General features: G+C 51.2%; 1 pseudogene; it reads right to left on the reverse strand.

Moving 5' to 3' along the window:
- Positions 1-3,141: 3,141 nt before the first annotated feature.
- LOC123084486 (brassinosteroid-responsive RING protein 1-like) lies at positions 3,142-3,634 on the reverse strand (annotated as a pseudogene).
- Positions 3,635-13,681: the final 10,047 nt, after the last annotated feature.

A 13,681-nucleotide genomic window follows, 5' to 3' on the forward strand; every position in this document is an offset into this window, starting at 1 on the left:
CGCGGAGGTGCGGATCCCGCGGTGGATTCGCCTGCGGCTGCTGCGGGCACCGATCCCGCGGCCGATTCGCCTGGCGCGGCCGATCCCGAGGCCACCTGAGGATCTTCTGCGGCTGTTGCATGCAAATTGCTATTTTCCTGCATAAAATCATAGGAATTTTCACCAAAATTCTCAGTGTGTGGCTGCTCAGTTTCCTGCACACTTTCAACATGGGCATTAGCACGAGACACGGACACATTGTCAGCAGCAAAATCAGCTCCCCCGTGAGCAAAGGTGGGAGATGGTAGGAGATGAGATGGGAGGAGAAGTAATTCTTTGCGGAGTTGAGCACCGGCGTTGGAGTGAAGGCTTGCAAAGGGAAAAATTTGCTCATCAAAAACAACGTCACGAGAAACATAGACACGACCAGAGGAGATATCAAGACACTTGTAGCCCTTATGGAGAGTGATGTACCCTAGGAAGGCACATTGTTTGGATCTAAACTCAAGTTTGTGCTTATTGAACGGGCGCATGTTTGGCCAAATGGCACACCAAAAGATACGAAGAAAGGAGTAATTGGGCTTGGTGCCAAAGAGCCGTTCTAGAGGGGTTTGGTTCTTGATAACTCTACTTGGGATGCGATTTATAAGATAGACCGCAGTGAGAAACGCTTCATCCCAGAATTTGAGTGGCATGAATGCATGGGCGAGCAAAGACAGGCCAACTTCTACTATGTGTCTATGTTTGCGTTCGACAGAGCCGTTCTGTTGATGAGCATGTGGGCAAGAAACGTGGTGTGTGATGCCAATGCGTTCAAAAAATGAGTTCACAACCGTTGGTACTCCCCACCCCAATCGGTTTGCATGGCAATGATCTTACAATCAAACAGACGTTCAACATGAGCTTGGAAAAGACTAAATTTTTCAAAGACATCAGATTTCCTCTTGAGCAAATATATCCAACTAAACTTGCTGAAATCATCAATAAAACTGACATAGTATTTCTGTCTTCCTACAGAGACGGGTCCAGGACCCCACACATCTGAAAAAAATAAGCTCTAAAGGAGCTGTGGACTCACTAGTTGAACGAGAATAAGGCAACTGATGGCTCTTGGCCATCTGACATGCATCACACACTAAGAGGTGATCTTGTTTATCGGAAACAGGAAGATTGAAGTCGCGAAGAATCTTTTGAACTACCGGAAAGGATGGGTGCCCTAGGCGTTTGTGCCATTAAGACGTGGATGGTTTGATGGCAGCAAGGGCTTGGCGTTGGGGAGCACTTTGCCGTCCGGTCACGGGGAACAGTCCCCACCTACTCTTGTTTTGGAGGATTGTTTTCCGGGTAGCCTGATCCTTGACAAGAAAGAAATCAGGGTGAAGTTCAATGAAAACATCATTATCTCGCATAAGATTATAAGCTAAAAGAAGACTCTGATCAGCACAGGTGCGTGGAGTATGTTGTTGAGAAGAAGAGAACCGGAGGGAGTGGATAATACCGAATGACCAATGTGTTCTATGTCCATACCTTGCCCACTTGCGGTGTGGATTTGATCGGTGCCGGTGTAGCGATCGCGGACAGATAGCTTTTCCAACTCCCCGGTGACATGATCAGTAGCGCCGGTGTCAAGATACCAATTAGTATCTACACCATACGAGTGGGCAGAGTTGGCAGAGCGAGGGTTGCCACCGCCGCCGCCGCCGCCGCCACCACGGCCGCCGTCGCGTCCGCCGCCACCACCGCCACCTGCGGGGTTGCGCACGTTGTTGTTCTAGCCTTTATCGTAACGTTTCCTGCAGCGCCACGCACCGTGGCCTTCCTCCTTGCAGATTTGGCAGCGCTCGCGGTCACCACGCTCACCGCGGTCACCACTTTGCTGGCGGAGCGCACCGCCGCCCGAGTTGTCGTTGTAGTTGCCCCCGTTGTAGCCTCCGCGTCCGCCACCCTGACCGCTACATCCGCCGCCATAGCCACCCGGACCACCCTTTGCGGCGAGATTGACAGAGTGATGGGCGGTGTAGGTGGCTTGCAAAGCAGCGATCCGGGACTCAGCGGCGAGCAGTAGCCAAAAGATCTCGCTGAGGCCGATTGGATGATCAGTGATGGCGCGCGTGGAGATGGCGGTGACGAAGCCGTTGTAGTCGGGCTCGTGCATGAGCCCCTCCAGGATGTGCGAGACGACGTCGTCTTCATCGAGCGGTTTTCCTGTAGCAGCTAGCTCGTCGGCGAGCCCCTTCATCTTGGTGAAGTAGGCGGCAGCGGAGAGGTCGCCTTTGCGTGCGTTCCCGATCGCAGAATGAAGCTGTATCTGGCGCGCCCGAGACTGGGCAGAGAAACTCTCCACCAGGGCTTGCCAGACTCCCGCGGCGGTGGTGTGGTTGGAAACCTGCATCAGAACCTCGCGGCAAAGAGAGGCTAGTAGAAAGGTAAGCACCTGCTGATCTTGGGTGACCCAGATTGCATGTTCTGGGTTGGGCGTCTCCGTGATCTCCTTCTTCCCGGCATTGTCCTTCTCGGTGACGATGACAGCGGCGGGCTCCTTGATCGAACCGTCAAGATAGCCCGTCATCGCCGCGGCCCTAACGTGCGGGAGTACTTGAGTCTTCCACACCAGAAAATTTTCGCGGGTAAGCTTTTCGGTGATGGTGTGGCCGAGGGAGGCGAGGGAAGGCATGGCCATGGCGTGGGAGGAAGTGGAGGAGGACATGATCTAGATGTATGGAAGAATTAGGCTCTGTATACCATGTAAAACGCGGTGCTGAAGCGCATGCATCTGCAGGGGCGCGCTGCGTGTTAATATAGCCGAGACGGCGGCAACCGGAGTACAGAACAAGTTAGGGTTTAGGTTAGGTAGAGATAGATCGCTTAAACTAACTACCAGGATCTTATCTCAATACCTAACCTATTACCCAAGATTACAACACACACGCGTGCACGGTTTATACAACACGGTGACTTACAATGTTTAACAAGAGCTACGTAAAAGCTTCTACGTAATTAACGTAACCAACCAAGTGGATGAATCTGATTGGAGGTAAAGGGGAGGACGGGCCCACCCCTGAAAATCAGGGGGGAGAGGTTTAGTTGTTAGGAAGTTTACATAAAGTTGTACGAAACTCTTCCTAGATGTAGGATTTTCGCGCAAATAACACCCCGCATGAATCACGACGTCGGGAACGACCTGGGCATGATGAAGGGTGGCAGGAACGGAGCCCGGCAGAGCGGGCAGGTATGGTAGCCGTGAGCGGACCAGCGGTCGAGGCAGCCACAGTGAAAGACGCGTCGGCACCCCGGTGGCTGGCGCACACGCGCGGCGCAGTGGAAGTCGCTGAGGCACAGCACGCAGCCCTCCAGAAGGATTAGCGTCTTGGCGCTGGATGCGGAGAGCTCGTTGAAGTGCACGGCCGGGCAGTGCTCCTCCAGCTACTCGAGGCCGTGGTCGTCGTGGTACTGCCACTGATGGTGGTTGTCCTCGTTCAAGTCGGAGGTGTTTGGGTGGTAATGGAAGCCGAGGTCGTGGTCAGTGCTGGCGCCTGCGAGGCGGAGCAGCCAGGAGGAGAGGCGGCGGAGGTGGGAGAGCAGGAGGACGGGGTTGGGCAGCAGCCTGGGGAGTGGGGACCTCCAGGTCCAGGTACACCGCCGCCGGGAACCCCATTAGCTAGCTGATCTCGATCGTGCAATCGAGCTAGAGAAATATGAGGAGGCGGAGGGGTCTCAGTCTCACATGCATGGCAGTGGCACACAAAGATTGCTCCGGCCTTTATAAGGAGAAACAGAGCGAGCAGCTTTACATGGACAGGGAAAGCAAAAGAGAAGAGCTTCGTAAAGTCGACAGACACGGAGTCAGACACAAGAGTGTACGTGCTACTTACACTGTTGAGACGTTGACTATGTTTAATGTGTCCACGATCGAGAGTAATGCATGGTTAATCGTCCGTCCGGTGCACACGGCTCGATCCAACCGTTCTCGTATACAAAAGAGTAATGCAGAATTCCACGGCCTCTTTCCGCACTCAACTATTACAAATGCGCCTCACCTCAAATCTGATCACAGACCCGTTGTGCTAGATGTGGTTGCCGGACTTAGCGAGAGCGATCAGATCAGGTCGAGAGAGAGACGGAGGTAGACGAGAACGAGAGAGAGAGAGAGAGGGGTTTGTGCTGCCTAACTGTTGCAGCGTTTTCTGTTGCTCATTCCTTTTCTTATGCATCTACCAAACAGAAGCAACAACCCCTCCCGACGCCTCGCTGTGATCCGCGGCTATCGTGACATCCCACGATCGCGTCACACGGCGTAATCAGCGTACGAGAGGGTAAGGAAAAAACGAAAGAAAAGGAAACTGGGAACTTGCATGGCACACTCCCTCCTATCTACTTGCATGGGCACGTCACATCATCATGCATGCAACATTATTAACAGAAAACAAATCTCCTAGCACTACATGAGCTTAACAGAGTCAACAATTCTCCCCCTTAAGCTCATGGTTTCTTGCTGCCTTCCATGACCGACAGCTTCTGCCGCATCTCAATGAAGCGCACCCTTCCCAGTGCCTTGGTTAGAATGTCAGCTAGCTGGTTGTGAGTCCCAACATGCTCGATCTCAAGAATCTTCTCCTCGACACAATCCCGAATGAAATGAAACTTCACGTCGATATGCTTGGTCCGATCATGAAAGACAGGGTTTTTCGCCAGTGCTATTGCAGACTTGTTGTCCACCAGCAGTGTGAACTTCTCTGGACTGGTACCCAGCAGATCGGCGAGGAGGCGACTCAGCCAAATACCCTGGGAAGTTGTTGCTGCAGCTGCGATGTACTCGGCCTCGCAAGAACTGATTGCCACAACCTTCTGCTTTTGGGAGGTCCAACTGACCGGATTCTGTCCAAGGAAAAAGACTTGCCCCGACGTGCTCTTGCGGTCGCCTAAATCGCCGGCGTGAGTAACCAAGAAGTTCAGCACTGCCACTGCCCGCTGTGTAGGTGCAGCCATACTGCTTGGTTCCATGAATGTACCTCAGAATTTGCTTCACCGCAGCCCAATGAGTAGTGCTTGGATTCTCCATGAAACGGCTGACAATCCCGACGGCGTGAGCTATATCTGGTCGAGTATGAACCAAGTAGCGCAAGCTCCCAATGACACTTCTGTACAGAGTGGCGTCGAACGGCTTGGACCCGTCCTCCTTCTTCAGCTTCAGTCTACACTCCATGGGTGTACTGCAGCTGTTGCATTCGCTCATGCCTGCCTGCTCTAGGATTTTCTCAGCATAGCTTTTCTGGTTTAGTGTGATCTCCCCCTTTTTCTGCACCACCTCAATTCCCAAGTAGTAGCTGAGTAGACCAAGATCACTCATTTTGAAGAGTTGTTGCATCTGACCTTTAAACTCTTTAATTGACGCCACATCTGTACCATTGATTATGAAGACATCAACATACACCCCAACCAGCAAGAAAGACTTGGTGTCCCCTCGCCGGTAAACCGCATGCTCATATGGGCTGCGAGCGAACCCAAGCTGAAATAGTGTGTCGTCAAGTTTGGCGTACCACGCTCGGGGAGCCTGACGTAATCAATACAGTGCCTTCTTCAATTTCAGAACTGAATCTTTGCCCCAACTGCACCGTACCCAGGCGGCTGTGTCACATATACCTCCTCTGCGAGCTCGCCGTTTAGGAATGCGGATTTTATATCCATATGGTGCACTTCCCAACGCGAGTGAGCAGCAAGTGCTAGAAGAAAGCGCACTGTCTCCATACGAGCCACCGGAGCAAACACCTCTTCAAAATCCACGCCCTCTCTCTGAGCATGCCCCTTTGCGACCAAGCGAGCCTTGTACTTGACAATGTTTCCCTCTGGATCCCTCTTCACCTTGTAGACCCACTTGAGACCAATGGCCTTGTGTCCATGGGGAAAAGTAGCAACCTCCCATGTCTGGTTCTCAGCTATGCACTTCATTTCTTCATCCATGGCTGCTTTCCACACTGTGTCATCCATGGCCTCATCCACATTTCGAACTTCCTCCGCGCTGAGGAGACACCACTGTATCTGCTCGCGCACTGCCTCTTCCTCAGTCTCTTCCAGGACGTCGGAGATGTACCGGTAGCGGAGAGGACCAAAGTGAGGCCCAAAGTCCGTGTCCCGGCGCTCTTCATCACCAGAGAGAGGTGTTGCCCAGCGTATCGCTCCAGCGATCCCCGGCGAGGCCGAGTCAGGCTACAGCGTCCCATCGTTCGGAGACGGTGACCCCAGTGTGGGTGTAGCAGGCGTCGGCGACCCCAGTGTTGGTGTAGCAGGCGTCTCCTCCCCACTGAGTGGAGTACGTCCAGTGCACCCTCCGGTGTCCAACTCATGCACTCCGCGGTCCGTGGTGTAGACCACGGTGAAGGTCGAGGGCGCAGCGAATTCTGTAGTTGATGCCCCCTTGTCCGAAGTGTCCCATGACCATGCCCTGCTTTCTTCAAAGATTACGTCACGGGTTACCTGAACTTTCCTAGACACCGGGTCATAAACACGGTATGCCTTGGACCCTTCTTCATACGCTACAAAGATCATTGGAACCGAGCGATCTGAGAGCTTGGTGATCCCGGGTCCATTCTTCTTCACATGAGCCATGCAACCGAACGTCCGTAGGTGCTGCACGTTGGGCTTGCGGCCATGCCACGCTTCGTAGGGAGTGACACCGTCCAGGCTTCTGGTAGGAGCTCTGTTTAGAAGATAGCCAGCAGTCTTGACAGCCTCAGCCCAAGAATATGATGGTACAGCCATGCCTTTCAGCAGACATCGTGCCATCTCAACCACTGTTTGGTTTCTCCTCTCCACCACACCATTTTGCTACGGTGAGTAGGGTGCAGTGGTGTAGTGCTTGATGCCTATACCTTCACAATATTCCTTGAACTCGCCAGAACTGAACTCACCACCTCTGTCCGAATGGAAAGCCCGAAGCTTGCATTTTCCCTCTGCCTCAGCCATGATCTGCACTTTTCTGAAATGTTCAAATGCTTCATCTTTTGACCTGAGGAGTTCGAGCCACATATAGCGACTGTAGTCGTCCACTACCAAGAGGAAATACTTGTTGCCTCCCGGTGTCATCGGCGTGATCGGCCCACACAGATCCGTGTGGACTAGATCGAGTCTGTGTTCTGCACGGTATGTCGTAGCATGAGGAAAAGGAGCCCTGTGTTGTTTGCCAAGAGCTCACCCATCGCAATATTCTTGCACATGTTCGATGAGTGGCATTCCTCTCACCATCCTCTTGCTGGACATGGATCTCAGTGCACGGAAATGAAGATGTCCCATCCTTGCATGCCAACGCCAGGTTTGATCCTCGCCTTGGGCTAGGAAGCACGCTAGAGCATCTATGGATAGAAGACCAGTGTACAGCCTGCTTTCAGTACGCTTGATCCTAGCGAGAACACGACCCCCTGGGCCTTGTACTGACATAACCCCATCCTTGATCTGAATGTTGCATCCAGCTTCATCCAACTGACCGACGGATATTATGTTGCTCCTCAGGCTTGGGATAAAGAAAACATCAGTTAGTGCTCTTTGCTCGCCGTCCTTGCACCGAAAGACTATAGTGCCTCGCCCACAGATCGCCACCCTGGACCCGTCCCCGAATCTGATGTGCCGTGCACGGTTTCATCCAATACTGCAAACATGCTCCTCTCGCCGGTCATGTGACTGCTGGCTCCAGTATCAAAGAACCATGTGCCTTGGGGCGAAGGGACGGGGATCACCTTTTCTTCATTGAGAAATACAGCTTGAGGCGCAGCGAGTTCAGTGGTGACCACATTGGTGACCATGGCCATGAGCAGGCCTTGGTCATGCTCCTCGCCGTGGGCGAGATTGACCTGTTCCTTCTTGCCTTGCTGCTCCTCTGCCTTGATCCTATTCTAGCAGTCTTTTTTCCAATGTCCTGGTTTATTGCGGTAGTGGCACTTGCCCTTTTTCTTCCTGCCCGAGCCGCCGGATGCGCCCGTGCTGCCGCTGCCCGGCGCAGGTCTGCCATTGCCACCGTTGTGAGGTTTGGGCTTGCCTGGCGACTCGTTCTTGCCGCCGCCACCACCGGACGATGACTCGCCCCCACCTAGCTGTCGCTCGTGGGAGAGCCACTCCTCACGTGTGAAGAGCAGGCGGCCACCGGACTGACCCGCATCATTGAGATCGTAATGATCTTCACATGCCGAGAACCGCCCGACGAGCTCCTCGATGGTCATCGTCTTCAGATCGACGAGGCTCTCGATTGCCATCGCCATCTGACGATATTTCCATGGCACCACGCGGAGGAACTTCTGGACCGCCTTGTGCTCCGTCACGGGATCGCCATATAGCTCCAGGTCGGAGACGAGGCCGGCGAGTCGCAGCCCGAAGTCCTCGACGGACTCACCGTCTTTGAAGCACAGTTCCTCGAACTCGCGGCGGCGCACCTGCGCCTTGGCCTCGCGAGCCCGCTCGCTACCCATGCGGAGCGTCTTGATGGTCTCCCACGCCTTCTTCGCCGAGTCCTTCGCGGCCAGCACCCGCATCAGCTCCGGCGGAACGCCGGTGAGGATGATCTGTAGTGCGCGCCGGTCGTCGCACTCATCGGCGGCGTCCTCAGTCACCGCGGACCAGACGTGGGCGACCTACAGCTTGACCTGCATCACGAGCGCCCATTCCATGTAGTTTGTGCGCGTGAGCATCATGGGCATCCCCGACTCCTCGCGTACGACGCGCTCCACCACACGGAGCTCCCCGCTGCCGTTGCCAGTGAGGCGCACGAGCGGCGCCTTGGACGTCGGCGTCTTGGTCCCGCTCTTGTTCTTCTTCTCCTCTTCACTATCCGACATGGTACGTCGCGGATCGGACACCGCCGGCCACCGGAGAGTGGATTGAACACCACGGCTCTGATGCCAATTGTGGTTGCCGGACTTAGCGAGAGCGGTCAGATCAGGTCGAGAGAGAGACGGAGGTAGACGAACGCGCGCGCGAGAGAGAGGTTTGTGCTGCCTAACTGTCGCAGCGTTTTCTGTTTCTCATTCCTTTTCTTATGCATCTACCAAATAGAAGCAACAACCCCTCCTGACGCCTCGTTGTGATCCGCGGCTGTCATGCCATCCCACGATCGCGTCACACGGCGTAATCAGCGTACGAGAGGGTAAGGAAAAAAAGAAAGAAAAGGAAACTGGGAACGTGCATGGCGCACTCCCTCCTATCTACTTGCATGGACACGTCACATCATCGTGCATGCAACATTATTAACAGAAAACAAATCTCCTAGCACTACATGAGCTTAACAGAGTCAACACTAGATAGCGAATCAATCTGTGGTTGAGTTGGTTAGGTAGACAGTTCTATCCCCGACCCACCAGGGTTCAAATCCTGGTGCTCGCATTATTCCTGGATTTATTTCAGAATTTCCGGCGATGCGCTTTCCGTGGGAGGAGACGTTCCCGTCGACGACGAGGCGCCTACGGTGACTTCGTAAATCTCAAGATGATATGCCGGCTCAGTCTCTCGGAGGTGCTCATAGGGGTAGGGTGAGTGTATGCGCGTGTATATGAGCGCTTGTGTCTGTACTGATGCTAAAAAAAAGAGTCAACACTAGATACTGAAGGTGATGCGGCGGTATACGTACAGCAGGGAGATAGGCAACGGCAGTTTGAAGCTCGTTGGCTACAAGAGAATGGAGTGATGGATATAGTAGCAGAAGCATGGGCACGCACACCAGCCTCGGCATCTCTGTCCGAGAGAACGGCTGGAGTACATAGAGAACTCCATGAATGGGACCGACTGGTTCTGAAGTCTCCACAGCGCAGGCTGAAGAACCTAGAGGAGCTGGAGGTTCTGCGGTCGGGGCCACTCACTGATGAGTCGGAAGATCGGCAGAGACAACTTCTGATTGAGTTAGAAGAAGCTATGGAAAAAGAAGAGATCTACTGGCTGCAGAGAGCCTGGGCGAATTGGTTAAAATATGGTGATCGCAACACAAACTTTTTTAACAACTTTGCATCAGCACGCAAGAAGCGGAATTTTATACGTCGTCTCATGGATGAGAATGGAGAGTGGAAGGAAGATAACGTGGCTATGAAGCAGTTGATTCATGGTTATTTCCAACATCTTTTTACAACTGAAGTTCATGTACCGAACCAAGATGTTCTTGAAAAAGTAAAACTGAAAGTTTTTCTCCTTATATGAATGAAAGCTTACTTTCTCCATATACTGAAGAAGTGAAGAAAGCACTCTTTAGCATTGGAGACTTGAAGGCGCCTGGTCCGGACGGCCTTCATGCAATATTTTATAAAAAATCCTGGCACCTAACAGGGGAAGATTTAGTGAATAAGGTACTAGAGGCTGTCAATAGTGGGGTGATTCCGGCTGGATGGAACACAACCACCATAGTCTTAATACCAAAAGTTGAAACACCAGAGAGGGTTTCACAGTTCAGGCCGATTAGCCTTTGTAACGTGGTGTACAAGGTCATAGCAAAAATGTTGGCAGCAAGATTGAAAGTCTTCCTTCCAGAAATTATAGGTGAGACCCAAAGTGCTTTTGTGCCAGGACGGATCATTACAGATAACGTGTTAGTAGCCTATGAATGCCTACACTCTATGAAGAAGAAGAGAGAGAAAGTTGGCACTTGTGCAGTCAAGCTTGATATGCACAAAGCATATGACAGAGTGGAATGGGCTTTTCTATAAGCTATCTTGTTAAAACTTGGTTTTGCTGCACAGTGGGTACAACTCATAATGGCTTGTGTTATTTTGGTGGAGTACAAGGTGAGGTTTAACTCAAATGAAACTGAAGCTTTCTCCCCAAGTAGAGGATTGCGGCAAGGGGACCCTCTCTCCCCCTACCTGTTTTTGCTCTGTGCGGAAGGCCTCTCAGCTCTTATTATCCATGTAGAAGAACAAGGGAACTTGAAGGGAGTGCAGGTCTGTCGGGACTCCCCCTTTATCACTCATTTGCTTTTTGCTGACGATTCATTGATGCTTATGAGGGCAGATGCAGCGAATGCCATTACCTTAAAAGGGATCCTTGATGACTACGCGATGCCTCGGGGCAGATGGTCAGCGCGGCAAAATCATCCATATACTTCAGCCCGAACACAAATGTTGATGATAAGGTTGAAGTATGTCAAATTCTGGATATTATGACGGAGTCTGTCTGACAAATATTTGGGACTACCCTCAATGATTGGAGTAGACCGAGTGGATTGTTTTAAACATCTTATTGAAAGAATCCAGAAATTAATTAGCGGACGGAAGGAACGTAATCTGTCATATGGAGGAAAGGAGGCTCTTATTAAGGCGGTGGCCCAAGCCATCCCGACCTATGCGATGGGTGTATTCAAATTTCCGAAGAAAATTTGTAAGGCAATCACTGATACTATATAGCACTTTTGGTGGGGAGATGGAGAGGATCAATGTAAACTCCATTGGCTCGCTTGGTGGAAAATGTGCATTCCCAAATCTAGGGGAGGCATGGGCTTTCGTGACATTCACAGTTTTGACCTAGCAATGCTCGCTAAACAATGCTGGAGACTCATAGACAACTATGACTCACTTTGTGCCAAGGTCTTGCGAGCAAAGTACTACCCATCGGGAGACTTGCTAAACTGTGATTTGAAGAAGGGTTATCTTATGTATGGCAAAGTATTTGGTCAGGAATTCAGACCTTGAAGGAAGGGTGCATCTGGAGAGTTCGTAATGGATTGAAAATTGATATATGGGATGATTGTTGGATCCCTAGCAGCAGCTCAAGGAAGATACTGACAGTACGGGGAAACTGTATCCTTTCCAAAGTGAACGAGCTTATTAATCCAAACACAGGTGAGTGGGATGAGCCACTTATTCGTGATAATTTTTGGCATGTTGACGCTGAACGGATCCTTCAGATTCCTATATACCAGCATGAGACTGAGGATTTTGTAGCATGGCATCTCACCAAGTCGGGTATTTTCACTGTACGGTCCGCCTACTACCGGCAGTGGGAAGTAGCTTTTGCATCCAGCAATGACAGTAGTATGGCTGTTCAAGGTTCATCTCCACATCCTATCTGGGGGAAACTTTGGCCTTTGAAGGTCCCGAGCAAGGTAAAAGTCTTTATATGGAGATGTTTGCACAATGCTATCCCATGCAGATGTGTTCTCGCCAATAGACACATTGCTCGATCCTTGCAGTGTCCCATCTGCTCTTTGCAAGCTGAAGATACGGCGCACTTGCTCTTCCAGTGTGGCCGAGCGAAGGAGATCTGGGCAAACTTGGGACTACATGAACTCATACACACGGTGGCAACACCGGTGCGATCAGGAGCTGAAATCCTTGAGATATTCCTATGCGAACCGGCTCACAGTATCAATTATATGGACGTGGTGCAACTACCTGAACTAATAACCATCACATGTTGGTATCTCTGGTGGCAGAGGAGAGTTATTGTGCGGGAAGAAGAGGTTCAGCCGCCGATTCTAACTAGTCAAGCAGTTCGGGCTCTGACACTTAATTTTGTTCGTGCTTTGAGTAAATCGACAGGGCCCCCACGGGTGGGCAGATGGTATAAACCACTCCAAAATCAAGTGGCCCTCAATGTGGATGCTTCCTTCTCTGAAGAACATCACACAGGGGCTGGTGGGGCGATACTAAGAGATAGCTCGGGCACTTTCATTGGAGCACTGACAGCAAAGTTTGATCACGTGCCGGATGTGGTATCAGCGGAAGCGGCTGCTCTAGCAGAGGGCCTGAGACATCAAACATGGGCTGCACTTCTATTCGCATACAATCATATTGTTTGGTTTTGATACAAGCATTGCAGAACAATGAAGGACACTCAATGGTCGCTGCTCCACTTCTGAATACTTGTCGCTTTTCATTCTTAGATTTTGGGAAGGTCGTGTTAGAGCATTATAATAGAGAGGCTAACATAGTAGCTCGTGTACTAGCGCAAAATGGTTTTGTTGATCCACTGAATGTGTGGTTGGACTCACCTCCGGGCTTTATCCTAGAGCATTTAGCGGACGATGTAAGCGTTGTCTAAACATTAATAAAGCTAGCCATGATGACCTTCCAAAAAATCGTCCGTCGGGTGGGGTGGGTCGATCGATGATCATGTATGTGTTGCCATTGGCATGTGTTCGCGTGCGTCTGTTTTACCCTCGCGGCCTCGCCTGGTAGATCGATCAGCCAAGAGGTCGTAGTATTGGTAGTTCCTCAAAGTGTTCAGTTACATGGTCATTAACGAATGGTTGTTAGTGATTTTCTCTCAAAATTCAGAAACGTCGGCTGGTTACCAACATGCTCAGTCGCCTGATTCTGAGTAAATTCCGTGGTCAGAAACGTTATATCATGATCCAACTCCTGCCCTTTAAATTTATCCATTTCTGCGACAATTAATTCCAGACGGAGGGAGTACTTCTATTGTAGCAAAATTCAAAGAAGTGTATACATACGCACAAAATTCAAAAATGTTCGCATCATGGTTTGAAATAGCCGGCTATAGATCTGCTATAGCCCGATATTGCCTTTCTAGCAGGGTGCCGCTAAAAGGTCGCCTTCACAAATAGCCCGATATAGGTCGGCTATAGCTGATTTGAAGTCCCGTCGCTATTTTCCATAGCCCGCTATTTAAAACATTGGTTCGCATACGTATGACCGGAAAGTACTCGTCTGGCTCACGAATGTGTGATACCCTCGACGAAAAGTAATCGTCTAGGGAATGGTCCAACAATGTGCATGTA

The sequence above is a fragment of the Triticum aestivum genome, chromosome 4A (genome assembly GCF_018294505.1).
Source record: "Triticum aestivum cultivar Chinese Spring chromosome 4A, IWGSC CS RefSeq v2.1, whole genome shotgun sequence".
Taxonomy (NCBI): domain Eukaryota; kingdom Viridiplantae; phylum Streptophyta; class Magnoliopsida; order Poales; family Poaceae; genus Triticum; species Triticum aestivum.